This window comes from Tetrao urogallus, assembly GCF_951394365.1.
Source record: "Tetrao urogallus genome assembly, chromosome: 2".
Taxonomy (NCBI): domain Eukaryota; kingdom Metazoa; phylum Chordata; class Aves; order Galliformes; family Phasianidae; genus Tetrao; species Tetrao urogallus.
The window spans coordinates 68,107,032-68,133,748 of NC_136814.1; positions in this window are offsets into that span (position 1 = coordinate 68,107,032).

Genomic DNA, 26,717 nt, shown 5'->3' on the forward strand with positions numbered 1-26,717 from the left:
GTTTTTTTTTTTTAGCAGAAGTTAATTTGATTGTAAGTTAACATTTACACTTTAAAAATCAGACATTAGAGCATGGGTAGCTCTAGTAATGTGTTTTGTAAACTCCATTTGCACCTTGCAAATCTTAGTGGGAGTTCAGTGTTCACTGTGAAGAATAAAATATTTGGCCAGCTTGCTCACTAATTTCTGTGCTTTGCCAAACACTGAAAACCAAAGCAGTGCTCCAGAAAAACACCCAGAAAGTGTTTTTGTTCTTCTTAGTGCTGCTTCCCAGTGGCTCACCACCTTCTCCTTGGAGAGGGGAGAGTAAAATGGACCACGTATACTGTATTTTTCTTGTCCTTGATTGTCCTCCAAGGTTCCCTTCTTTGATCACCAACAGCAGAAGCAGGTAAATGAGCTCTTGGCTGAAGTCTGTTATTGCTGAGTGTAAATTGTAGACGTGCTGTCATCTGAACCAGACATTTTGGTATTTGTGTCTTGCTTAGAGGAAATTTCTGGTCTTGCAGTGATACTGTGCGGTTGGTTTTAATTAGGTTTTGATTTGTTCCAGTAACACTTGATCTGTGGCAAGCTTTTCCTTGCATGAGTGTCTGCTGACATTTTAGAGGACAGAAAAAATTTTGCACAAGGTGCCTAAGATATTTTATTTAATATACCCTAGGCACACGTGCTTTTGAGCATGGGGAGTGAATGAAGAAATGTGAAGAATCTTGAATTCTCTATCACAGATAAAGTCCAGGTGGAAAATATCTCTCCTGCTCAAGAATTTGAGTCTTTCTGTTTCATTCTCCATTGATAATGCTAAGGATCAACATGTCTGGATGGGTTTAGCTGTAAGCACCCTTTCAGTATAAGATGGCACTGAAGTGACGTCAGGCTTTACAGCGTCTTAATCTAGTAGTTAGCAGTAGGGAAATGGGATTTATTTTCTAAGAAGCTCCTTTGTTTTCCTGAATATTTTTTTTGGCTAAATTTAAATGACTCAGGTAGAATCATTTTGTATTAAAAAATATGGTAGGCCATGGATGAGCTCTAGGGATATCTGCTTGGAAGTGATGGCCTGGCCTACTTCCCTGGGTTCTTCTGTTTGTATTGTTTATATTAAATAGTCTGTCAAAATTATATGGTTAGTGGGATTCCTGGCTTACACCAAAGCTGTATTTGTTGTTTCTCCAAAGTCTTGAGATGTTTCCATCTCACCTCTGAACTATCCCCAGGAGCTACATGTGCAGTAAATACTTACCAACAAATTGGGTAACTCTTTGAGCTTACGTGCAGAGCTGTTACTGTTAAGAGTAACAAGACTGGAGATGCTGCTTCTCTAGTAGCTCATGACCTGTTAAGAGCTCTGTCTACCTCAGAGACAGTGATTCATCGTGGAGAGTAGTGTAAGAGCTTACAGATGCCTTTGGCTGCCAAGGTTGGGTCACCCAAGAAATGTTCCAAAATCTGAAAATTGTCCCTATAATTACTCCTTATGAATTCATTGCTTTTACTTTATTTATTACTAACAAATATTAACCTTCAGCAATTAATTTAAAGACCAGGCTAATGCAATCATTCACATTCCAGAGGTCAGCAAGGAGGATAACTTCACATTAGCTTGACTGACCTCCCTCACCTAGATGCAGCGTTACTTTGCTGGTGTACCAGCCTAAGTCTTCCAGTCTTTTTACTTATGCACTAATGGTACAATTGTTTTCTGCCAGCTTGAATTTGAAGACTTCACTCTCTCCTCCACCACTGGACTATTTCAGTAGTTGAAAAGCTGTTCTTTGGGATAGCTTAATGAAACTTGTTCAGTGTGTGCCACGGAAAGTTGATGCAGCTGATGCTGAGTGCTGCTGGGGATTAGCATGTGTGCCCTTCTCCTGCCAAGCTGCTGAGTGGCTGCTGTCTACAGGGGCTCACATCACAGGTTCTTGTGACCGTGCCAAAAATTAAGTCCTTTTTCTAACGAAAAATCCCAGAGTTAGACCAAAACTCTCAGATTTTGAAATGTTTTGAGCTAACCCTGTTAAATGCAAATTTTGTTCTGAGAATCTTTTGCTAAATTAAAAATTTGTGCAGACATGCTGTTCTTATCCTTTGTTTGCTCTTAAAATGTGGCATGTACTGCCTTTAGATAGGTTTTCACTGTTCTGTATAGCATGCCTTTCCATACAATTAAAGAAGCAATATTGAAATAAAATTAAAGATTCTTTCACAAAAACGTATTAAGGGAAAGAACCCTGGATAAAATTACATCAAATCTTCTTCAATTTGATGTTTTGCTGCGTTAGCAATAATGAAATTATTGTTTTGAAACTTTGCATTTATATGAATTTTCAGACACAGCCTGACTTATGTTGTTGATGGATAATCGAGTAAAAGTTGCAAGAGCAGAAGCCTGTTGAATATTCTAGCATTCCTTGATTCTTCGATTATGTAATGGTTCCTGCTGTACTTCCTATTTTCAGGTATGCAAGAATTTATTATAATTATAAAATAGTTTCCTGGTTTGATCTCATCTCCGAGATGAATTTCTTTTTTTCTAGCTTGAAGAATCAAAACAACCATAGTTCTTTGATTAAAAGACATATACTTACAACTTTACCCAGGTACCTTTAAGCTGAGATGAAGGAAGTTTAGAAGGTAAAATTTGTCATGGGGAAGTCCAATCTGTATTAATTTCTCAAGCAGATTTTACAAGGACTTAAAGCTTGTTTGCAGTAAAAAATGGAGGAAAAAAAAAAAGAAAAAAGAGATGAACTCAATTAATAAAGCTAATTGTTAGATATTCAGCTAGGAATAATAGTTTTTAAAAACAGGAATGTTAATGAAGTCCTTCACTTTATTTTTTAAATACTAAACTGACTTTCAGATTCCTTCTCCTCATAGGGCAGCTGCGTTAGCTCAAGTCCAAATTCTGGTATCATGTTTGGCTTAGCATATAGACCATTTAATTACTGTCTGAGGATATTAATATCAAATCAGGATTTGTTACCATGAAGTGAATTCTACTTTAAGCTGTGCTTTGCAAAGTTATTAAATAGATTTAAGCGATAAACACTTTCACAGGAAAGACAGAGCAGTTTCTGAATTTGTAGCTTGTTTGTGACTTAGTTAAACACTGCTTATGTGTATTTGCATTAATCAGTTGCATCTCAGGACTTCTTAGTTTATGAAATAAATGGCTGCTGAATCTGACACAGGTTGTGCCAAGTGGCATGCAGTGCTGTCTGTTGGAGCATAAGCAGCAGAGGAGACAAAACTGACAGTGATAGAGGTCAGTCAAAGGAAGGTGTATGGGCTGTGTGTGCAGACAGCATACTTCATTGAGTGCTGCCCTTCTCTGCCCACTCTCTGTGAGTGCTTTTCCTCCCTTTGAGTGCTTTTGCTGAACAGCAGTGGTTACTCATTTTCTCTGTAACCTGCCAAGACTTTTAAGTCCTTATTTTCATGTTGTTTGCATCTTATAAATTTGTTCCATGCAAAGCCTCTGAGGCGTAAAGTTTTTACTGTCCATCTAGACACATGCATTACTAGTGCAGTGCTCTCCATGTCTTTATTCCTGGAATCCCTTCTTTGACATAAGCCTTATTGCCTTGCTCATGTCCAATCACAGTGTGGCTGCAAATATAATTTCTCTGTTAATAGTTACTGTGTTAATTTGAAGTCAGTTATCCTTTTGGGTTCCTTTGCTCTCAACCAAATACAAATCACTTGTCTTTATTTTCAATGTCATTTCTTGTCTCTCATCTGATTTCTTACTACTAAAATGTCACCTTAAATCTTTGCTCAGTTGCGATGTCTTGAAGAATTGAAGATAGCCACAGACATGATCTTGGTGTTTTGAATCTTCCTTTGAATTCCAAGCACCTATTGTAAGATGCTATTGCAAAATGAACATATATGGAGGTGCCACTCTTTTTCTCTCTCTGTCTCATCTCTCTAATTCAGCAGTTACCTCCATGTTGCTTATTTCCCGTTGAAACAGGAAGTATCAGACTAGAAAAATGTTAGGATCTGAAATTTTGAAGAGTCAAGCAATCTATTCTGAATACATTATCAAAAAAAAAAAAAAAAAAAAAAAAAAAAAAAAAAAAAAACTTGAGATTTTATGGGTTATGGAAGCATGAGAGAGTCCACTGTAAGTAAATTCAATACAGTTTTACTTATTCCTCTGAAGACTGCAAATCTGAAGACCAAGAAAACTCATGTGAAGGGAAGGCTTGGACTCAGGATCCCTGATGTTTTGTGGTGTGAAATGCTCTCAGGGCCCCACCTTATCTGCAGCCTGTTCTTCCCATGAATGGGTGTATGCTTCCCTGTAGAGAATTTTGGACAGTGGCCAGCTGCGGTGGATCACAATAAATCTGTGTCTTCTTCTTTCTTCACTTCTAGGTGAAGAATCCAGCAACAACCTAGCACCAGTCATAGCATTTGCTTTCCAAACTAGCAGGAATGCACTTGCTTATTTACTCTTTTAAAAATGATTTACTCTGCAGAGCCGTCTACTTTAATTACTATTTGAGCTTTCTAGAACCCCAGGACTGGCTAATTATTTTCATTGCCTCCCCTTGGTTGCTTGTGCTGTACTGATCTGCAGTTTAATGAGTCACTCAGAGGCCAGGAGGCATGCTGAATTCCTGAAGTATTGAGTGTGTAAACAACAGTGCATGAGCATGCATTTCCACTGTAAGCAGTGGGACAGTGTTTGTTTGTGATGAAGGGGTTCTGAACCATTTATTTCTAAGCCTGAGGTATAGGGATGAGAGTGAGGGGGGAAGACGAATGCAGTGATGGGAGTGTGATTTCATCCATTCATTTAGTTATCATTATTTATAATGCCCTGACTGAGAGTAGAGCCCCACTGCGTCAGACACTGCATGCATACAGTGAGAGACAGTTACTGCAGTTTAGCTTCTGAGCTGCTTGGTAACGGCAAAGTTAACATTTAATCTTTGCCAAAATTTGTACATGCATGCACTCTCCTCACATAATTGTACTTGGCATGGGTTTTAAAACAAGTTGTTGGCTGCAGTTTTTATTAAATGTTTATACGCTGAGCTGCTGATTACCTCTTCCCATTGCAAACACACTCAACACAATTATCTGTGCAGGATTTCCTTGCGTTGTGAATCAGCTGCCTTGTATGCAGGGCACTGTGCTGTCTAGTTTGTGTGCTCCAAGCTGTGCCTGGGGCTGGTAGGGAGCAATGAGAGGTGCCCTGTGCCATGGGGGCAGCAGCTCCTGGTGTGGCAGTGGCCTTGGTGCAGCCCATCCTGCTGGGTGACCTCAAGGCATGCAGGCGGCTGCGTCCTTCCCATGCCTCACAGGCCTGGGAACACTTTATATAGATAAACGATGATGACTGCCAGCATAAGAAGAAATCAGCCGGAACTGGGTTGCTGCTAATAAATTCTTCTGGACAGGAGAGACCCTGATCTGTTGCTGCACTTTGTTCTACAGAGCCTCCCTTGAACCTAAGATTTCTACCTTTTTTTTCCTTTTACTTTTTTCTTTTTTTTCCCCCAGAATATTTTGGCCATCTCTCTTCTCAGATTGTGTGGATTTGCTGTAAGTCTGAATAAGAAATAGTTCCCTTATTCTCTGATAAAATTACCTACTGCATCTGTCTCATGGATTGAATCTTTTTAAAAGATTGGCCAAAAATAATTTCAGTTTCCAAGAGGTAGATTAGGAGAAAATGGTATGTTTTATGAGCATTTTCTTGATTGTATTTCTTTGAAAAAAGTTTTTAGAATGGGTCTATGTTGGCATTGATTAAAGAAGTGGTGATGTTGTAGATAAAATGATGGTGTATTTTGTGATTTCTAGTAGAAGACTGGAATTGAAATGTTAGGCCTATGTATTTTATACAAGGTTGTGGATTTTGTGTAGGTACTGTATGAAAAGAGCAGTGTTTGCAGGTACTGAACCCTGTAATGAATGAGCAATACGCACTAAAAGACATATGTAAATAAGAAAAATAGCTTTTTATTTCCCCATCACCTATGGATGCGTTTCCCTTCTCCAGTGTCAGGCCTTGTCTTCTGAAGTCTGTCTCTCCTATGGTAGTTAAAACCATCTCTTTTATCATGTGTCATGAAATGATAGCTCATTCTCTTGCCTCTAAGCTATAGCACACGCTTAAAGAGAAACTCATCAATATAAATGTTTGTGTCTATGTCTGATTGGTTTCTCATGTTTAAAAAGGAGAAAAAGGGAGATTGATTGCAGAGGCCATAAAAGTAATGATGCGTTTAATGAAAACATACATTTTATAGGCAAAACAAGCTTAAAAATTACTTGAAGTTGCTGCATATAAGTTAATGAAATTAAATGACCTTCAAAATTTTGCTAATTTGACCTTGGGTTATTCTGTTGAGCCTTTGGCAAGTTTTACATTTATTTGCATACATGACAATTGTATTTGTGTACTTGATCTTTCTCTAGAATTCATCTTGGCTCTCCCTGCAACAAGCAATAGCTGCAGAGCTGTAATGTTTGCACAGCATGAAAATCGGGTTGCTATCTCTGGGGCTGTCCCTGAAGAGACAACTTCTGCTCCTTCACCTAACTCTTCACTTGCCATAAATTTGTCTTGAGGAGGTATTGCCCTCAGAACTGTTGCTAGGTACTTCTTTTCATATAAAAGCCAAACCATGACTGGGTCCAAACTGTAATTTACAAGGCTGCATGGCTTACTCTCCTATGTGAAATAATGAGAGCAAGCCCAACAAGTCATACCTCTCCAGCGAGCAATACAGGAAACTGGTGACAATTAAAAAGGAGAAGGCTGAGGTACTCTAAAGCCTTTTTGCCTCAAACTTCACTGGTAACTGCTTAGCAGAGTCTGCTGTGATGGAACAAGGAGAAATGGTTTCAAACTAAAAGAAGGGAGATTTAGATTGGGTATAAGAGAAAAGCTTTTATGATAAAGATAGTGAGACACTGAAACAGGCTGCCCAAAGAGTGATGGAAGGCCCATCCTGGGAGAAATTCAAGGTCAGGCTGGGTGCGGCTGTGAGCAACCTGACTGAGCTGCAGGTGTCCCTGTTCATTGCAAGGGTGTTGGACTAGATGACCTTTAAAGATCATTTCCAACTCAAACATTTCTGTGATTCTGTAGGTGAGTAAGTAAGAAAACATCATTTCACCTCTTGTTTACCTGAACAATGTTTTAATTTAGGTTGCATCCAGTGCTTGAGAAGTTCACCAGTGTGAAGTGCTACTTGTTCGTGGAGTATATCAGAGAGACATGGAGTGCAGATTATTTGTTGTTATTATTATGATTATTAAGGCATGTATTTTTCTTTTTAGTTCTGTTGTATGCATCATAAGTAGAGAGAGGGCTGCACTGCAGGATGCCAGAATGGTCTTTCTGTAGTGCGACTTCTTAGAAACTTGTGTGTCTTCAATTGCTGTTGAGATCTGATATAGCTGGGGGACAGCCTGAGGTGCAGTTATGTGCATGCTATACAGAAAACAGTCACTGGAAAGCATTATCTCCTGAACGTCTGTTTTTCATCTCAAAATGTTTTCTTCTCAAAGATACCTAGAGCCCAAATATGTAGTAATACTTGCATATTGTCAATGATCAAAGATAGGAAGGCTCCAGAGAGCTATCTACACAGGTATAAACTCTGGAAGTCACAGCACTGTGAGATCTTTCAGGCATTCAACCTTGCCCTGCTGGTACAAGTGACTGTGACTATGTGTGTTGGTTTCTGAGCAGGATGGGTGTTGTGTGAGGTAGCGCTAAGATGGTCAGTGTTCCCCTAAAAAACCCACCGTATTGTTATGGCCTGCTTCACTGTTGTCCCACCTCTTTCATGCTGAAAATCTTTCTCATTCAGTTTTCAAAGGACTCAGACTTCTATTTTGAAATCAAATTAAATTTACATGCCACTGAAAACTTTCCATATCATACTATTTTCATGCTTTTCATAGACAGATTTCCTGCATCAGTGTGAGGCAGCATGTTTTTAAGATCACTCTGTAACTCGTCAGATCTATGTTCTTCTCGTGAGGAAATAACATACAATTTCTATATAAGTTTGTGTCAGCTACTGAACTGAACGCTTGTCTTTTACTGTCTTTTTTTGAGTAGTTGGAAGGACATTACAGACAAAAAAAAAGTACATGCTACTGTAAGAAGGGAGAGGTCTTGACCAAAGTTTCAGTCAGATATCTCTCCCACCATCACTCTGAGAAGGTAAATTTAGCTATTTACAGACTCATATCAGGAAAGGCTGCAGTTATCCTGGAACCTTGGCACAGCTGTAGATATCCAAGAGCTGAGATATCCTGCACTTTTCTCTGCACGTCCCCGTGCCTAACGGGGGATCTTGCTGGGAATTACAAAGGAACAGTGCACTCACCCCTCTCACCTACCTTTGAGCAATTGCCTTTCTCAAATTTACAGAAAATACACAAAGGATCTGAAGCAGTAGATGGCAGGTATATAATTCACTTTTCTCTACCCCTTTTGTCCTAATATGGCAAAACCTCTGTAGACCTCTGTGAGGATCTGTGCCTGTGAGGTACAGATGACATACGGCAAAAAAACCATAAGAATCTGAAACCAGTTCACTGGTTACACAGAAACAGCTAACAGGCAATTAAGGGAAAGTTTGAGAATGGAGCACATGTCCTATACTCCCTGTATTGTAGTGTCCTGGCTTCAGGCAACCAGACTGCCAGAAGACAAATGCATTGCAGATCCATATCATTATTGTTTTTTTGTTTGTTTGGTTGTTTTTTTTTTAAAGATAGAGAAAATGAAGTGGAAATCTTATTTCATTTCACCTGATCTTAGTATCTTTGAGTACATTATAAAACAGTAGTTCATTGGTTTGTTTTTCTGTTTCTCTTTCTTTCCAAGCTTTCCTTAAGGAGGAAAATGCTAGGCTGTTTCCTGGAAGTGGGAACCATGGTACCCATCCCATCCCCTTTTCAAGATACTGGGAGAATGCTTTCTAGTGGGTCAGCATCATTTTACATTGCTTTAAAATTATGGTAAGGTTTGCTTTGGCTTTCTTTTTTTTTTTTTTTTTTTTTTTTTTTTTTTTTTTTTTTTTTTTTTTGTATCACTTAAGACAAAACTTTGCAAGAGTTTATGGAGGAACAGTTACATTTTATGTGTGGTTATAAACCAAATGAAATTCTTCAGCTTTCTACCAAAAATTCCAGCTTGTTGTTTCTGCTCAGCTCCCTCTCTACTGCTAGAATAATTAAGAAATAATGGTAGAATTTGCTGCTGTGGCTGCAGTGTGTTCCCTCACCTCAGCTGGAAACTAAACATAGAGCTGTCATTTGTCCTTTGAGACATTCATTTTCAAGCCCAAGTCCCATCTGCACTACAGGAAGAAGTCAGTGGAAGTGATGCTATCAACTCCATGCAGGCTGAAGTCAAGCCCTTTGCCATTTGCCATCTCACTGTTGCCCCTTACCAATGAATTTTCTTTTTTTTCAGCACCTCTGTTCTCCTTGGCTTCCCCCAGCTCTCCAGATGCCTGTGCCCTACCTGGCAGTTTGCTTTCCTCCTTACTCATAGGAGTTCAGCCATCTCTGTGGCACTTGAGTTCCTCAAGTGCCTTAGGGTGAACTAAGGGCTTCTGATATTCATGATCTGTAAATTTCACTGTGCAAACAAAACTATAAATCCTCAGCGTGTGGGTAGGGTTGGCACATTTCAGAATGAAGCAGCTTCCTGAGTTACCTACCGAAAAAGCAGCACAGACTCTCCATTCTGCAGGCTCTTTCATCTTCTGAGAGTGAACTATGGACCTGGAGTATTTTATTCTGGCATCCACAGAATTTACAATACCTGTTTTGAAGCAGAATTCCTGATAAGATGCATTGAGAAAACAAGGAAATAAAAGTAGACAAGATACTTAGTTTAGGCATTTTTCTTCACAGGCCATGAAACAGATACATTTTCTGGCTCTCAGAATAGCCCTATTATCCTTTTATGAAACTTTAGAACAGAAAGAAGCTAAAGCCCATCTAGGTCAATCCCCTCTACATCTTCAGGCACTATGGGATTATTTTTAAAATATGCAAATTGAAACAAATAGTTTCAGAAGTGTTAGAAATTTAGCAAAAAGCATTAGAGAAGAGCTTTCAAGAATCTTGTACTTCAAATATAGCTGCCCCAGTCCTTGCTATCCATTTCTTCTTTATGAAACCAGGTGCAGTCAGGTTACTATGTTAAAAGTTGGAGAGTTATAGGGTAAAATTTGACCAAGAACCTGCACAGAAGATTCCATGTTATGAAATAACCACTAGACATTCATTTCTGTCTTCTGCACTACAATCTTCTTGCAATGCCACAAATTATATAGTAATTACAGATGGAATAACATGGTACCTTCAACCATTAATACTCTGCAATTTGCAATAGCAAATGACTGGCCATGTTCTACTCTAATGTCAGTGGGATTTCTAGGTCTAGATCAATTTGTTTGGACTGCATATTAACAAGAAAAAATGGATGCAGTGGCTTAAATATGGTCAAATGCAAGAACTGCAAAGGAATGTCATTTTGTGCATGCGTTGGTGTTCTTCCAGATATCTTTCCAGATGTACCTGCAGAGGTTACAACTAGCTATTGTCTTTATAGCCTCATCTCAAATAGGTGATGTGAAAAGGCATATTCTCTTTCTTTAACATATATTTAAGGGTTTTCTATTTTTTTTTTAATAAATTCTATTTCAATTTGATTATGACTGGTGGTGGATGCCCTGTCCCTAGAAACAATCAAGGTCAGGCCAGAAGGAGCTCTGGGCAGCTTGATCTAACTATAGATGTGCCTGTTCATTGTGGGGAAGTTGGATTGGAAGGTCTTTCAATGTCTCTTCTAACTCATATGATTCGTTGATCCTGTAATTCTATGATTACTGTTGTGTTTTTTTTGTTTTTTTTTTATGTGCTCATATTGACACATTAGAAAATAGCCTAATGAGTTCTTCCAGATTCATTCCCTCTCCTGCAAAATGACCAATGTTCCATTCCAGGCAGTCCTGAACAGGGGATGTCTATGGAAGAGATCCTTGCTTCTTTTACACTGACCCTTTCCTTTGCTTCTTCCCTGTTATCTTTTACTTGCTCTTTAACTTCTGAGCAGGCTGCCATCAGTATGAGAGAAATTTCTAAACAGAGGCTTAAGAGGAAAATGTAAATGATGGACAAATGATGTGGTGATGCCTCACAGGGAGCTGAGGAAGGTAAATACCCCTCATTTGACACCAGGCATGCTCATACAGTGAACTTTTTGCTTCCTTTGGAGTGTTTTTTCCTTTGTCCTCCTCTCTGACCTTGGCTTCTCACTAGTGCCCATTGAGAGCTGATGCACAGCCAGAGGTGAGCCCTTGGAAAAGTGTGGGACACCATGTTTGAATCAGGTCAAGTGCACAGCAGGCTGAATGAATAAAGGCAGCCAGGTGTGCAGCAGGTAGTGGAGTACAGAGTTAGAGACACAGCAGTGCTCCAGAGTCTGTGCACTGGGAGTGATACTGGCACAATCACTGTGGTGTAACTAGAGATGTGGCAAATACCTCCAGCCAAACAGTCTTGTGTGCCTTTAGCATTTTGTTAAGATGGAGGCAATTGGACACTTTTCCTCCTTTTTTTTTTTCTTCAAGGTATGACAATCAGACTGATTCTTTTCCCGTAATACTATACCTGGATACAAGTAACTTCTGTCATGATTGTATGGCATTTTGGCCTGAATATCTGAAAATAAAGCAGAGTCATTATTCTCTCTGATAGCTTCACAGCTGCAGTCAATCTCTCTCTGAAGGACTATAAACTGTTAAGTACTGCTCACAAAGAGCAAGGTGTAGAGAAAACACTGATGAAAGCTCAGGTTATTAAGAAGCATTTAGATATATCTGATAAAATCTAGTTTTGCTTTCACACCAGCTATACACAATTAAACAGATTAAATTAGGCTACGCTGAGATCTGGGCTGCCACATTAGGCTGCTTCTGATACCCAAGCTGCTTGTTTAAAGTTAGCTCACAAATCTCTACATCCTATTGTAGTTTTTAGTCTGCAGTGCATTCCCATAGACTGATAACATTGTTCCTGTGAATAAAACTACATGCAATCCCTTCTCTTCACTGCAGTATGATTAGAAATTGCTTAAGCTGTGCACACAAGAAGAGCATGCTGGCTAGCATCATCAGCTAACTCAGTGAGGAGCTTCACTGAAGCTAATGTGATCATGGCTAGGAGGCAGTCAGTCCAAGATGCTAGGTGAACGAATGCAGTCTGTGAAACATAAAAATGCTCTGATATTTAAATTTCTGTGTGACAGAGCTAAGCTTTGATAATGTAATCCCTCTGAGAGCTTCTTTCTGCCCCATCTGCATCAGGCACAAGCCTGATCCATTTGTGCAGTCTGGCGAGCTCCCCAGGGTGAGCAGGTTGGGTTGGCCCAAAGGCTGCTCCAGGTGGCTTGGTGATACCCCTTTTCAGAGCCTGGGAACAACCAAGGATCCCATGCTGGGATGTGAGATCCAGCTGCTGCAATGTGCTTTCCATCACAGACCCATGCAAGCAGCAAAGCACACAATGCAGTATCCTTTCTTTCACTCATCTGGAATGATCCATAGACACCAAGCTCTCAGGATCTCCCTCTTCGGCCTCCCTGGAACCAAAAAAAATAAAGAGATGCTATGTTTGGTGAAAACTGTGGACTGGAAAGGATTATGGCTTTCTCTGCAGAATAGCATCTTTGCTGTTCAGTTCACTCATGTCTTTCTAACTAGCCCCAAACTTTTGGAATACAGATGGAGTTCATTTGAACTGGGCAGATTCCAAATCATATGGTCCATTCCTTGTCTCTGCTATGTGTGAAGATACATTCTAAAAACATCCGGAATATCTTCAATCAGCAGTGAAAGAAATGTAAGTATGCAGTCAAAAGAACATATAAAAACAGCATGCTGACATATGCAAATATATACAACTAATATGTGTATATATATATATATATATTATTATACATTATACATTATTCTAGTCCCATAGTGTTTTTCACCCTGTTCTGGTTTCAGACCAAGCAAGGAAGAAAAGACACATGCAAAGAGAAATGAGAGACTTGAAAAAGAGGCAGAATGTGTATTATCAAAACACATATTTTGGGGCACATTGATGTTTGACTACATTCTTGTAAATTTTGCTGAAAGTGCCCAGTTCTCAGAGCACCTGTCCTCCCAGAGTGATGGCTACCTGATGTGCTGATGACAGCTGAGAATCTGCTATTACTTGTTATTTTGGATATTCTAGGCTCCAGATACTTATTGTTCTTCGGGATACCAACCGTTTCCAAGGAGCTGGGGAAAAGTTTGCATTTGGACTGGTCTTGGTTGTCTGAATCCTAATTATCACCTTTTTTGTGTGTGTTTGCGAGGTTGGAGTTCTGGTGTCATAACAGACATCCAGATAAAAACGAGAGCTTCATACATTTTGAAAGGGAGTGACTGTCAATCATTGATGAAGGTACAATATTCTGAGTAAGTTTTAAAACCATCTAAGGTCAAACTGGATTTCTATCCTTCTCTCCTCCTCCTTTATTTATTTATTTATTTATTAGATGCATTTACAGCTGAATTTTTGATACTCTGAGGTAGCTTCAAGGCTGGAAGACACTGAAAAATAGCACCACTTAGTGTTCTAACAGCTCTAAAGGGTTTCTAAACACATTATTTTTCCTGTGAAGATTTATGCTGTGCCCAGAACATGAGTTGGTGTTGCTTTACGTGACTTGGTAAAGCTGAAAATATATGTAATTTAAATGACAAACCTGAGAAATTAAAAATCTAAGGCCTTGTTTTTTTCCTACATTTTTTTTTTCAAGGTGGATACAGTAATCAAAGCTTTTGGATAAATTTCTCACACTGAATGTTAATGGAGTAATACTGGCAAGGAGCACAACTGCTGTTGGCAAATGGTAATTTAGAAGCTCATCTTATCATAGCAGATACTCAAGTTAGTCTGAAAGGAATATTTTCCTCATCCTACTTAGATTTTGCCAGAGAAATACAGACTTTGGATACACTGCATTGTTTCTGCCTTCTAATTTCAGCCTGTAGCAGCATCGTCTGTGTATATGTATAAATATTATCCAGAATGGATGTTAAGTATGCATTAATATTTGTTAATTCGTACAGTTTTTGTGGTATTATCTCTTGCAATTAATTGAAACATGTTTCAACTCTAAATCAATTGCCAAAAACAAAAAATAATTGAGGGTACTTAAAAACTATTTGGAAGTAGATCATCAGTCTCTTCAGTTAATTAGGAAAAAAATCAAAGAGATGATGCTGCATGCATTGCAGAATCACAAATAACTAACCAAATAAGCTCAAATCAACAAAAAGCTAATAAGAAATCACATAATTACCTATGATGTACTCTTGAAACACAAGAGGAGTGCAAATTACCTTGTAATTCCAAAACTCTGGAAATGAAACAGAGGAATATACTTGAATATTCCAGTGTGCATCTCCAACAGCAGTGTAGCTGACGTAAGGCCAAGCCGTTTCATAAGAATATATGTATTTGTTGGGTAAAAAAATGAAAACACAACAAAACATTTTCTTCCTGCACAAAAATCAAGCTGACCAGATTGGCATTCAGATGGAGACTATGCGTATGTTCCTCTTCACATGTAGGGGAATATATACAGGGGAATGTGGATGTGTGTGGTCTGATGGCAAAATATTAATTTTGTTGAATGCCAGAACTCACAGCATTTTCAAGAATTTTAGGGTTTTTCTGCTAAGATTAAAATCTGCGGTCATCTGTGTGTAGAACAGTGGAAGGAGCACAGTCTGAGAGAGAATAAGCTTGGAAAAGCTTTTCGGGAATAAGCAGCGATCACCTGCATTTTAACAAACTGTCTGCTCATAAAAAATCTCTCTCATTTTTATTTGGCTGGTTAACAGTAATATATCAAGAGGCAATAGCTGTAAGCCTTAAATATAAAATGCAGATCTAGCTCCTATCTGAATGTCCTATTCAATACAATAGCAAGTGAGGAAATAATATTCCCGTCGAAGCATGAGGATAGCAAGGAGAGAAGCACCTTCACTTCACTAAATTAGCAACAGTGCACCCTCTTGCCTGTAAGGATTTCTACTGTTGTTAAGCATCCCTGTTTTTGAAAACCTTATCAGAAACAATCTCTTGGAATCAGAAAAACATGCCAGGCAGTAAAATTAATTATATACGTATGTTTTTTTTCTTCACTGGTCTCTTATAGACAGCATTTTTGGAGCAGAAGAAAGATGCTATTGTTTCCATGGCAACAATATCCACCGCTCTCCTTTCTGTCACAAAGCATGCTTTCTGAACATATTTAGGGAAATTGAAATGTGGGTAACTCAGACTGGTAAAACCAAGCACAGTAAATTTTCATCTACATAAATATTTGTTTTCGGACTTGTGTCCGTTGGCTTTGGAAATTTTCAAGGTCAAGATATTTGTTTACCATATTGATGGAGTTCCCATTAAACACTCAATGCTGCTCACAATGAGAAGCCTCATTTAAACGTGTCTTGAATGTTGCTGATGCCACCCTAAAATAATTGAAATAATTAAAATGGAAAGCAGCATTGCACAGCATCTTTCAGAACGGCAAAGCGTGTAGCTGTAGCATAGGAGGATGTAAGAAAATGGCTTTATGCAGCACACAAGAATAAATGCTGGATAGTTCAAGTTGTTAATTTATAAGAGGCTTGAGGGTCTCTCTGTTTGCCGGGCAGTGCTAACTCTGCAGTCAGAGTTCAGCAACAGTCGGCACAGCGAACCATTGAATAGATCTGTTTGGGCTCTGCTTTCTTCTTTTCAATTCATTCTCAGTGCAAACCTCTCGGCTACAGACTCAACCTCTTTCTTGTCTGCTGGAGTTGTTTCTCTTTGAATAAATTTTTTTTGCACTCATCAAGCTAAAATGTTGAGTCTGTGCTCCAGAAATATTTATTTATAGAAATTGAAAAGGTTTTAACATGAGAAGCCAAGGCCTATGCTAGAATATGTGCAGTGGTAGGACTTGGCAGTATAAATCTGTGTACAGATATCAAACTTCAGCCTCAAAACAGTATTGAATTGTTTATATTAAAGTCATTTTCACCTGGAGCAAAGAAAATCACACCAGTATTGCCAAATTTAAAGTATGGAATACAGGAAATGTTGTTCTCTGACGACAGTGTCTGATTGAAAAAAAGCATACAGAAAATTCTCTGGTAGTTCTTTTTGTAACACTAACGAATAGGTTTGGATAAGCAAACCACAAACTATTGAAAGGGCCAGGGCTTCAGACACTGAAGATGCTGGCTCTGTGTTTTCAGCCTCCCACCTGGGACGAGTCTCACCTCAGTGTCCTAGCATTGACAGGGCTCTGTTGTGGGGCAAGATAAGCTTGATTAACATGGTTGTAGGTGCAAGGGGATGAGGGAAACCTGTGGAGCTTTTGTAATCAGATGTGGTCCTGTGGGCTTTGAGGGGTTGCAGCTCTTGAAGGGTAGTGGTGCAGCTGGGTTAGTTATATGGATCCACAACATCAGCTAATGGGAGAGACAGAGATCTTCAATCCTCTGATCAGCACTAAGGGTTATTTTCAGTTTGTGTGTTATTATACAAAGACATTTTAGTTTCCAACTCCATCGGTGACTTCTAATTAACCACTGTCTAAGGACGCTACAGCCCTGGCTCAGACTAGGTAACAGATCATCTGAATTGAAGCAAGGATGGAAAACTGTGCTATTGCAGGAGGGACTGAGCACCAGCAGCTTTCTTTTACAGGCAGCTGCTCTGCATGCCAAGAGCCCTGAGCTGTCTGTGGCATTGGGTGTAGAGAGAAGCCATTCACTCTTAAGGACAACTATGTTTTTTGCATGCACATCTCTTGACATTGGGCTATTAATGGATCTTCTGTAGTAAAACTCTTCTTAACTGTTGTCAGGGTTGGAATCCTTGACAGGGCTTGCCTTTGTTACCACAAATGCTGTGTTTTACTTTGGGGTACCAAGTATTTCAGGTAACTTGAGATAAAAATACAGGGAAAGCAATGCAGAAGGTAACTTTGCATAAGGGTACAGGCCCTGTCTCAGCTGTGTTTTTACCTTGAATAGTGAAATGCATGCTGGCTAGCCTAAGGTGCAAAGGGAAGTATTGCCAGCAGGATGTTTGAGGCCTTGCTTGCCTTCTGTTTTCAGCTCCTGAAAATGGAAGAAGCTCTGCTTGTTCTGCTTGCTGCAGTTCTTTACCAGCACCTCCTTTCTCATATTTTGTGCTTAGTGCTGAAAGTGAATCAGTGAAGAAAAAAAAAGCAACATGATGGATGCAAAAACTTCACTACCGAGTGAAGGCATTGAATGAAGAATTACGAGTGGATTTTATCTCAAGGCATAATACCCCCTGAAAAAGGGGGTTTGTAATGGAAAGGCTATTGCTGACACAACCTTAACTTGAACATTGCCAGCGGTCATACTATCACTTTGTACAGCAATTTAATGGCTATCTTTTCGCCTTGCCTGTGGGAATGCAGCCAGTTGAGGTGATTCGGTTTGCACGCTATAAAGCAGCTCAACCTTGGAATGCACCGATGTAAAAGCACTTGTTCTTCATTAGCCAAATTTGAAATAATGATCTGAAAATAGAGGCATGTGACTTGCATGTTCTATTTACACTGGAGCTGAGTTCATATAACTGTCACCTCACCTCCTGATTTTAATGGACTTAATGAACAGTTAAAATGTCTTAGGCACTCCATGATGGGCTACCACGATGTCAGTTAGCACCTGAGATAGGCATTTTGTGCTTTGGAAACCCATGTGCACTGAAAGAACTGCCTTTTATAGTTCAGACAGAGCTCCTCAGCTTGCTTTATCTCAGTAATCCATCCAATCGAAAAACCATTTTATTTTCAGAATCAACAAATGAATAATAATAATAATAAAAATAATAATAATAATATTTTTTTTCCTTGGTTATTGATTGTCTGCCTGGTCTAAAATAATCAGGAACGGGAGTTTCAAATCTATAGGTAACTTAGCTAGTTTCAAGAGTATTTTCCTCTTCATGAGTAAAAAGAAAATTGCACTGGGCCTATCAGTTTGTGTATCATAGGCTCTAAATACATCCCTCAGGAACCCCCTGCTCCCACCCCCATAAGCATTGTAACAAGATGTGTGACTGTATGGCAAGTGCTGGCAAGGGTGCACACCCACCATGAGAAGCCAGGACTGATTTCCTTCAGAGTACCTTCTCTTTTATTCACCAAGAATGATGGTGTGATGTAAGTCTGAAGAACCATATTTAAAAGTGACAATAATAATGAAAATAATATAAAAACAAAACTTGATGTATTTTTTAATGCCAATCAAGTGGAAATTTAACTGTATTTATGCAAATGGAGCATTTAAAGAAGCTTTTCTCTTAATTATGAAAATCCTCTTGAGTCTTTTGGTCCACAGTGAGCTTTGTTGCTGTTTTTCATAACTGAGACAATTTAAGTTATCTTGGAAATCTTGGACTGCCTTCTGTTTGATGCACAGAAGACTTAGCTGCAGCTCTGCTAAGGGTCAATTGTTCCTTAAGCTTCTTTTAGACTCTACTCAACATGACAAACAAATCAATCTTTTCAGTTCAGGAGCTACTGAAACTCAAGATTTTATAAACTACTACCCTGACAGTATGAACTGAGTAGATGCCTTTCAGGTCTGCTCACTGTCACTGTACACTACTTTACTGGGATTTCTGAAAGTGCAGAACAGTAACCAATATGAGGTTGTTAGACACACATAACCAGATCAAGTCAAATAATAAAAAATAATAAAATATCTCTTTAATAATGATATGCTTATACTCTAGGCTCTTTCCCTAATTTTCTCCCTTCTCCCCCTGCTTCCCCCATTTGCGTATATATATGCACACAGAAATGTGTGTGAACTATCATATGACTCTATGTATGCTACTGGACATAATGATTAGATTTTATATGGTAAACAGGTTTGTGTGAGAACATGTGATCAATAATTGTTTCCAATTAGATGACTGGAAATATATTTTTATTAGATTTTTTCAAAGACTAGCATCTGATGTTGACATAAATTTATAACCTTGTTTTAGAGCATGAGAATTTCATCAGCTGTCATTAGTACAGAAACCTCCATTCTTGATGAAAAAATGTAGCATATTTTTGCAAAGGATGTAATTGCATTATTCGTTCAATACTTATCTCTTTCAATATTCTCTTGATAAAGTGGTGAGTGAAGTTTTGCCTCATCAAGACTCCTGATTTTACAGTGACTGTTTAAGTTTCAAGTGTAGCTTTTTTGAGTGGGGTGTGTAGAATGAGATATCAAAACATTTATGATTTTAAGTGTGTAGGTTTGTTCATTCATCAAGGAAAGGAAATGTTAATTTTTATGAAAATTAGACACTTTCAGGGCATCTCAAGTTGTTTACAGAGAGCACCCTGTTTGTGAAACAGTATTCTGTGGGTTTGCACAGTTTTCTTTTCATATGCAGTTGGCCAAACATTATGGCTGTTTGTGAACTGAAGTTCTTCCATGTATATGAAAAGCAGTGAAACTGATGGCCTCTGTAGAAGATCTTCCTTGAGAAGATCTGTGTGTTTGGCAAATCTGTCCTAAACTTTCTGAACTTTATTTGAAATAATTCTGAATTGAGATGTTGTGGTGCTTGAGATGGACAGGAAGTAAACAATCCTGTAAATTTCCAGTTCTGAGCTGGAGCAATATACTTGAGTTCCTTTCCTCTGTTCTTCCTCTCTTCTCCTTACTCCAATAAGCACCTGAGATTTACTACTTGGTTTTGGTATTTTTCGATGGCTTCTTAGCCTTGTTTTCTCTGTTTTTATGGGCTAGTGTCAGGCGACCCATTCTCATTCCTCCTCTATTTCTGTCCTTTCAACTGGCAAAGGCAATATTTCACAGGAGAAAAATGCCTTTCTGGATGTCTGTGTTCTCTAGACTTAAGTATTTTGAGAGAGATATTGAGGGAGTGACAGGTAGTGACTTCCCTTGTATTTCTACAGAGCATAAATAAAGCAATAATCCCTTTCAAAAGAGTGATCACTTTAGTTTGGAAAGTTTATATATTTTCCATGTTTTTCCAATGAGAATTTTTTATTTCACACTGGTGAACGTAAAGTATTACACAATCCATGAGTTCTGCTTAGTTTCATTTTTCTAATACCTTTATCATGATTGAAGTTCAGATTAGGTGAATTTACAGTAGCTTGCAACCAAAGCCACATGAGATATTTGGTCTTGTCACAGTTTACTCCAATTTTATATTCATTTGCTTGTTTTGAAATTACAATTTGACAGGAATTTTATGAAAAAGAATAAATATTAATAGGTAACACACATACTTAAAATGTAGTGTTTTCCCACATTATACGAGGCCTTTTCATAGTATAACTGGAAACTAGTATTCATCAGGAGTATCATAGAATCATAGAATCACCAAGGTTGGAAAAGACCTAAGAGATCATCCAGTCCAACCGTTCACCTATTCCCAATAGCTCCCACTAAACCATGTCTCTCAACACAACATCCAGTCTTTCCTTGAACACCCCCAGGCTCGGTGACTCCACCACCTCCCTTGGCAGTCCATTCCAGTGCCTGACCACCCTTTCTGAAAAGTAATACTTCCTGATGTCCAGCCTGAATCTCCCCTGCCGTAGCTTGAAACCATTCCCTCTGGTCCTATCACTAATGACACGAGAGAAGAGGCCGACCCCCAGCTCACTACAGCCTCCCTTCAGGAAGTTATAGAGAGCAATGAGGTCTCCCCTGAGCCTCCTCTTCTCCAGGCTGAACATTCCCAGCTCCTTCAGCCTCTCCTCATATGGCCTGTGTTCCAGACCCCTCACCAGCTTTGTTGCCCTCCTTTGAACACGTTCCAGGGCCTCAATATCTTTCTTGCAGTGAGGGGCCCAAAACTGGACACAGTACTCGAGGTGCGGCCTGACGAGTGCTGAATATAGGGGAACAATCACCTCTCTGCTCCTGCTTGCAACGCTGTTTCTGATGCAAGCCAGGATGCCATTGGCCTTCTTGGCCACCTGGGCACACTGTCGGCTCATGTTCAGCCGAGCATCAATCAATACCCCCAGGTCCGTTTCCTCTACGCAGTCCTCCAGCCACACCGCCCCAAGCCTGTAGCGTCGCCTGGGGTTGTTGTGGCCGAAGTGCAGGACCCGGCATTTGGCCTTGTTGAAACTCATCCCATTGGCTTCAGCCCAGCTCTCCAGCCTGTCCAGATCCCTCTGTAGGGCCTCGCTACCCCCAGGCAGATCCACGCTTCCAGCCAATTTGGTGTCATCTGCGAATTTACTGAGGGTGCACTCGATGCCCTCATCGAGGTCATCAATAAAGATATTGAAGAGGACAGGCCCCAGCACCGACCCCTGGGGAACACCACTCACGACCAGTCGCCAGCTGGATTTGACTCCATTCACCACCACTCTCTGTGCCCGGCCCTCCAGCCAGCTCCTCACCCAGCCAAGAGTGTACCCATCCAAGCCTCTGACTGCCAGCTTCTGCAGGAGAATGCTGTGGGAGACAGTGTCAAAGGCTTTGCTGAAGTCTAGGTAGACCACATCAACAGCCTTTCCCTCATCCACCAGATGGGTCACTAGATCATAGAAGGAGATCAGGTTGGTCAAGCAGGACCTGCCCTTCACGAACCCATGCTGGCTAGGCCTGATCCCCCGCTCATCCCGCACATGCCGCATGATCTCCCTCAAGACAATCTGCTCCATAACCTTCCCTGGCACCGAGGTCAGGCTGACAGGCCTGTAGTTCCCCGGATCCTCCTTACGACCTTTCTTGTAAATGGGAGTCACATTGGCAAGCCTCCAGTCTTCTGGGACCTCACCAGTCAACAAGGAGCGCTGACAGATGGTGGAAAGCGGCCCGGCTATCACCTCCGCCAGTTCCCTCAGCACTCTCGGGTGGATCTCATCTGGCCCCATCGACTTGTGACAGTCCAGTTGGAGCAGTAGGTCTCTGACTGTTTCTTTCAGAATGACAGGGGGGTTAGTGTGCTCCCCAGCCGAGATTACCAGGTCAGAGAGAGGAGTATCCTGAGGATAACTGGTCTGACTTTTAAAGACAGACGTAAAGAAGGCATTCAGAACCTCTGCCTTTTCCTTATCTTCAGTGGTCACATTCCCAGCCTCATCCAGCAAAGAGTGGATATTCTCCTTTGTCCTCCTCTTACTGTTAATGTATTTATAAAAGAGTTTCTTATTCCTTTTCACCCCAGCGGCTAGGTTAAATTCAAGCTGGGCTTTTGCCTTTCTGATTTCACCTCTACACATCCTAACGACTTCCTTGTATTCGTTCTGAGTGGCCTGTCCCTCTTTCCACAGGCGGTAGATTCTCTTTTTCTCCCGGAGCCTCAAGAATAGCTCCCTATTCATCCACGCCGGTCTTCTTCCCCGCCGGCTCATTTTGCAGCTCAGGGGGACTGCCTGCTCCTGCGCCCTTAAGACTTCCTTCTTGAAGAGCAACCAGCTCTCTTGGACCCCTTTACTCGCTAAGACTGAATGTAATTCAGAGTAATTCAACACACACCAGCACTGGGTATTAATGAACATAGTAAATCTGAGTTACTTTGGATCTCCAAGAATGCTTTTCTATGTGATTATAATCACTAAATATATAACAAAATTCCTAAAAAGATCACACTCCTGATTTCAGTCTAATGGTTTTTTTTGAGGATCATTTGAATTCTACTCTGAAAATCAATAATGTACTGTTTTTGCAATTTATTTACTCAATTGGAAAAGGGAAAGCATGTCTACTGCTGAATCTTCAAACTTGGACAGCAGTATTCTCAGGCCATTAAACTTTGTGATATAGTATAAGACAGAGGAAAAATTAATTCATCTTCCACAGGGTCTAAGCGGCATCATAATTTTTTTATATCTCTTTCTTGTGGTATAGACTGTGAGAAGGGTAGAAAATTGCAGAGACAAAATAAGATAATGACAATGATCTTGAGAAGATTGATGCAATCCTGAAATTATAATGTTAATATTGCAGTTTAACAAATTTATTTCAGGGATTGAACATTGCAGATGAGTAATATACAGTTTTTTTGTTTTTTTTTTTCACAAGGAGGTTATTGGTAAAAGTGAAGGGATTGCAATATAATACTTGACCGAAAAACTTGAATGCACTTGGCTTTTAGTAGTTAAATATTCTCAACTTATCTTTATCCATATGCTTATAATTTCCTATAAATTTGTCAGACTCAGTAATTCAACTCCCAAAGATACTTATGCTCAGCCTGTGTTTAAATAGTTATATCTGAACAGGGCTTCAACCTAATGCTTTACAGAGAGGTCATCAGGAGGTTTTGGATCAGTTTCTGTTATAAAATTCTGTTTTTATTCTTTCATTAATTCCTGTAACATTCACCTTTATGATGTAGCTCTACATGCCTGAGAAGGTATTTGGATTCAGCAGAATCCTTTCAGCTGCCTCTGGACTACAAAGAAACCTATTTAAATATATGAAGTGAATCATACTTCTTTTTTTTTGTTTTTTTCTTTTTTGTCCAGAAAGGAGGAATGGGAAATGTTTCAAACCAAAGCAAGTTTTACACTTTAAATTGTTCATGTACAATAGGCTCATAATGAGCAGCTGAATCAATCTGAAAAGATTTAAGGAAGTGTTCGTGTCACCCAGTCTTTGGAAGCGGATATGATCAGCCTATTATCCAAACTTCCTATTGTCAGACTCTCCGGAGAGCTCTGATTTACATGGTCTGAGTCACCTCTGGGGGAAAAAAACAAACAAACAAAAAAAACAACAAAAAACAAAAAACCCACGACTATTTTTCTCTATGTTGCCTGTTGCAAGGTCATAGAGAGAATAATTGTTTAGATTAGATGGCTAAAGATGTATAGTGTGAATATCCTCTTTCAACACATGGCAGAGATATTTTCTGTCTTTGTAACTGTGCTCAAATATGTGCATAGAGTGGAATGGGTCATCTGTTCCCCAGGTTTCATGAAGATCTTGTAGCATGCCAGAATTATGTGGAAGATCCAGAGCTTAGTGTTTATATTGGACTGGTTTTAATAATATGCTGTACTGATATTGCAGTTTAAAGATGTTGTTCTTGTACATGTTCTAATACATTTACAAAGTAAATGTGTCTTTATTCTTGATGAGTGCCCATCAGAGCTGGGGTAGCCAATGAAGCTGAGGAGCTCAACATTTCTTCCTGCATCATGTTGCCTATGGTTGCAGAGCTCAGTTGGCATCCTGTGGTGGAGAAGCCCTTCTGCAGCCTTCTCTTTATTTTGAAGGTTTCTGTAGCTTTGGCATGACACTATTATTATTTTTTTCTCATTAGAAAAAATATCCAGTGTTTCCTCACCATTGGGCTGGCATGATGCTTGTCATGGGTCATTCAGATTGTGACAAACATGGTCACGTTACTAAGGATTTAGCTGTTGGGTGCAATTTGAGCTAGAGAAACATGAAAAGCAAGCAAGATTCAGTACTATTATTTGAATATTGTGTATGTAATACCATTGTAGGCAAGAGTTAATACGTCAGGTAATTTTAACTACAGTTTCTAATATGAGGTAATAAATCTTGATTGAAATAATTACCGGTTTCAGTCTTGCACCATTGCTATACTTTCAAATTATTTTCTTCAGAAATATTTGATTCTTGTTTGTTTTTACCTGTGGAGACATGCTGATTTTCAAATAAATGTAAACTACACTTTAAATCTACACAAAGCTACTCCTCAATTTATCATTTTATCATTAAAATGTCAAATGACATTTCTTGTTTATTGTCTGATACTATTATTACTCTTTGTGTCAAACTGCTTGTGATGGAAATGGAAATTTTATTAAGTTGGAGTTCTACTTAATTGCAGAAAATGCATCTTCTAATGCCTTTTATTAATGAAATAAAATTATTTTAAATAGTCTAGTGACAAAATTAAAACATTTTGTATTTTGAAATGATTCATTATTCAGAAAGCATTCATGGTAGCTAGTGAATTGAATGTGTTGCTTATGGTTACAGTCTCCTGAAGGCTTTCAAAATAATTAACTTTTAGTCTTCCGTGGCTTGTTTTTGTTTGTAGATTGGATGAGGAGGAGAAACTCTCATTTTTCAGTCCTATTCAATTTCTATACTTTGAATGAACTAAATTCTGTAGAAAACTGCTAAACCAGAATGAAGAGGAAAAAAAAATAATCCAGCACATGAGAGAGAGCTGCTAAAATAGTTTAACACCTCAGATTAGAGGTGCAAAACTTCAGAGTTTTAGCCATGATTTCACCTGGTGCCCTCCCATCATTTTCCTGGTTTCACCTGCTGTAAAAACTTGGTCACAAAAACTCTTCTGCTTTTAAGATATTAAAAATATTTTTATGACATTTTAAGACTGATTATCTTTTTAATTATTACAAATTTTGCTTTAGAAGTTTTTAATTATTTTTGAGATGTTTCAATCACCTTCTTTTAATAACATTTTCTTCGATTTTAGTAGCCAGGTAGTGCCTGAACGTGTCTAAACTCATAACAATTTTCTTTTTCTTTTCTTCTTCAGAGAGTATAAATCAAACCTGTATAACTAACTTACAGGGTAGATTTTGTGCTGAGGATGTTAGAAAAGCAATGCAAAGGGATAAAAGCAATTTTGCCATGATAGTCTAAGGTACAAACCCAACTCCTCAGGCACATAATTGAAATTGATTTCATGTGAAATCAATTGAACAGAATGGATTCCTATTGAAATCAAGGAGACTACAGAGAAGAGTAAGAATTAATTGCCTGAGGCAGTGTTCAGTCTTGTGCAACTAGTTCCTAACCACACAAATAGAGAAACTGCATCAGGAAAATATATCCATGTATCCTTTCCTTTTCTGAATGCTGAAATTTCTGTAGAAGATATATATATATATATATATATATATGTATATGTATGTATGTATGTATGTATGTATGTGTACATATATTTGATAAACAGACTAAAAAACTAAAAAGCAGGGCCATAAAAGCAGTTCCAGCTTCAAAAAAGCTAGGTAAGGTACTCAACATTTCTACTTATCAGTATGAACAGCTAACTTTGTTTTTCTAAAGATTACACAGAATATAATGAATACACCATAAAGGTGTGTAAGTAGTTCCCAGACCAGCTGGGGTAATGCCTCCCACGCTGTGTATGTGTGTGTAAACCTGTCATAGTTAATTATCATCTTAACTCTTGCAGTGCAAGCTGAAGGATGCAGAGCCAGCGGACCACTAGATGTTGCTGTAAGACAGCATCTAATAAAGAAGTACCTAAAAAACCCTGCCGTCTCTGAAATTTGCATCAATTGCCACAATTCTCTTTAAAAATAATTCACAGATTAAATCTAAAGCCTTTAAAAAAGTTTCAGAAAGAAAGTGAAAAAAAAAAAATCTTAGGTTGCTATTAAAACTTTCAGTTTCAGAGCTACTGCGTTTCTGGGAACGGAATATGAATAAGAATGCTATTTATCAGTACACTTTAGTTTTCAAGACTGTTTTATTTAATTCTTGAAGTACTTTTTGTTAAGTAAATTCCCATCCTTTAAAAAAAAGCAGAATGTAAATTCCTTAATCTTTCTGTTCCCAGATCTGAGGCTCATAACTACTTCAGGTCAATGTTTAAATGAG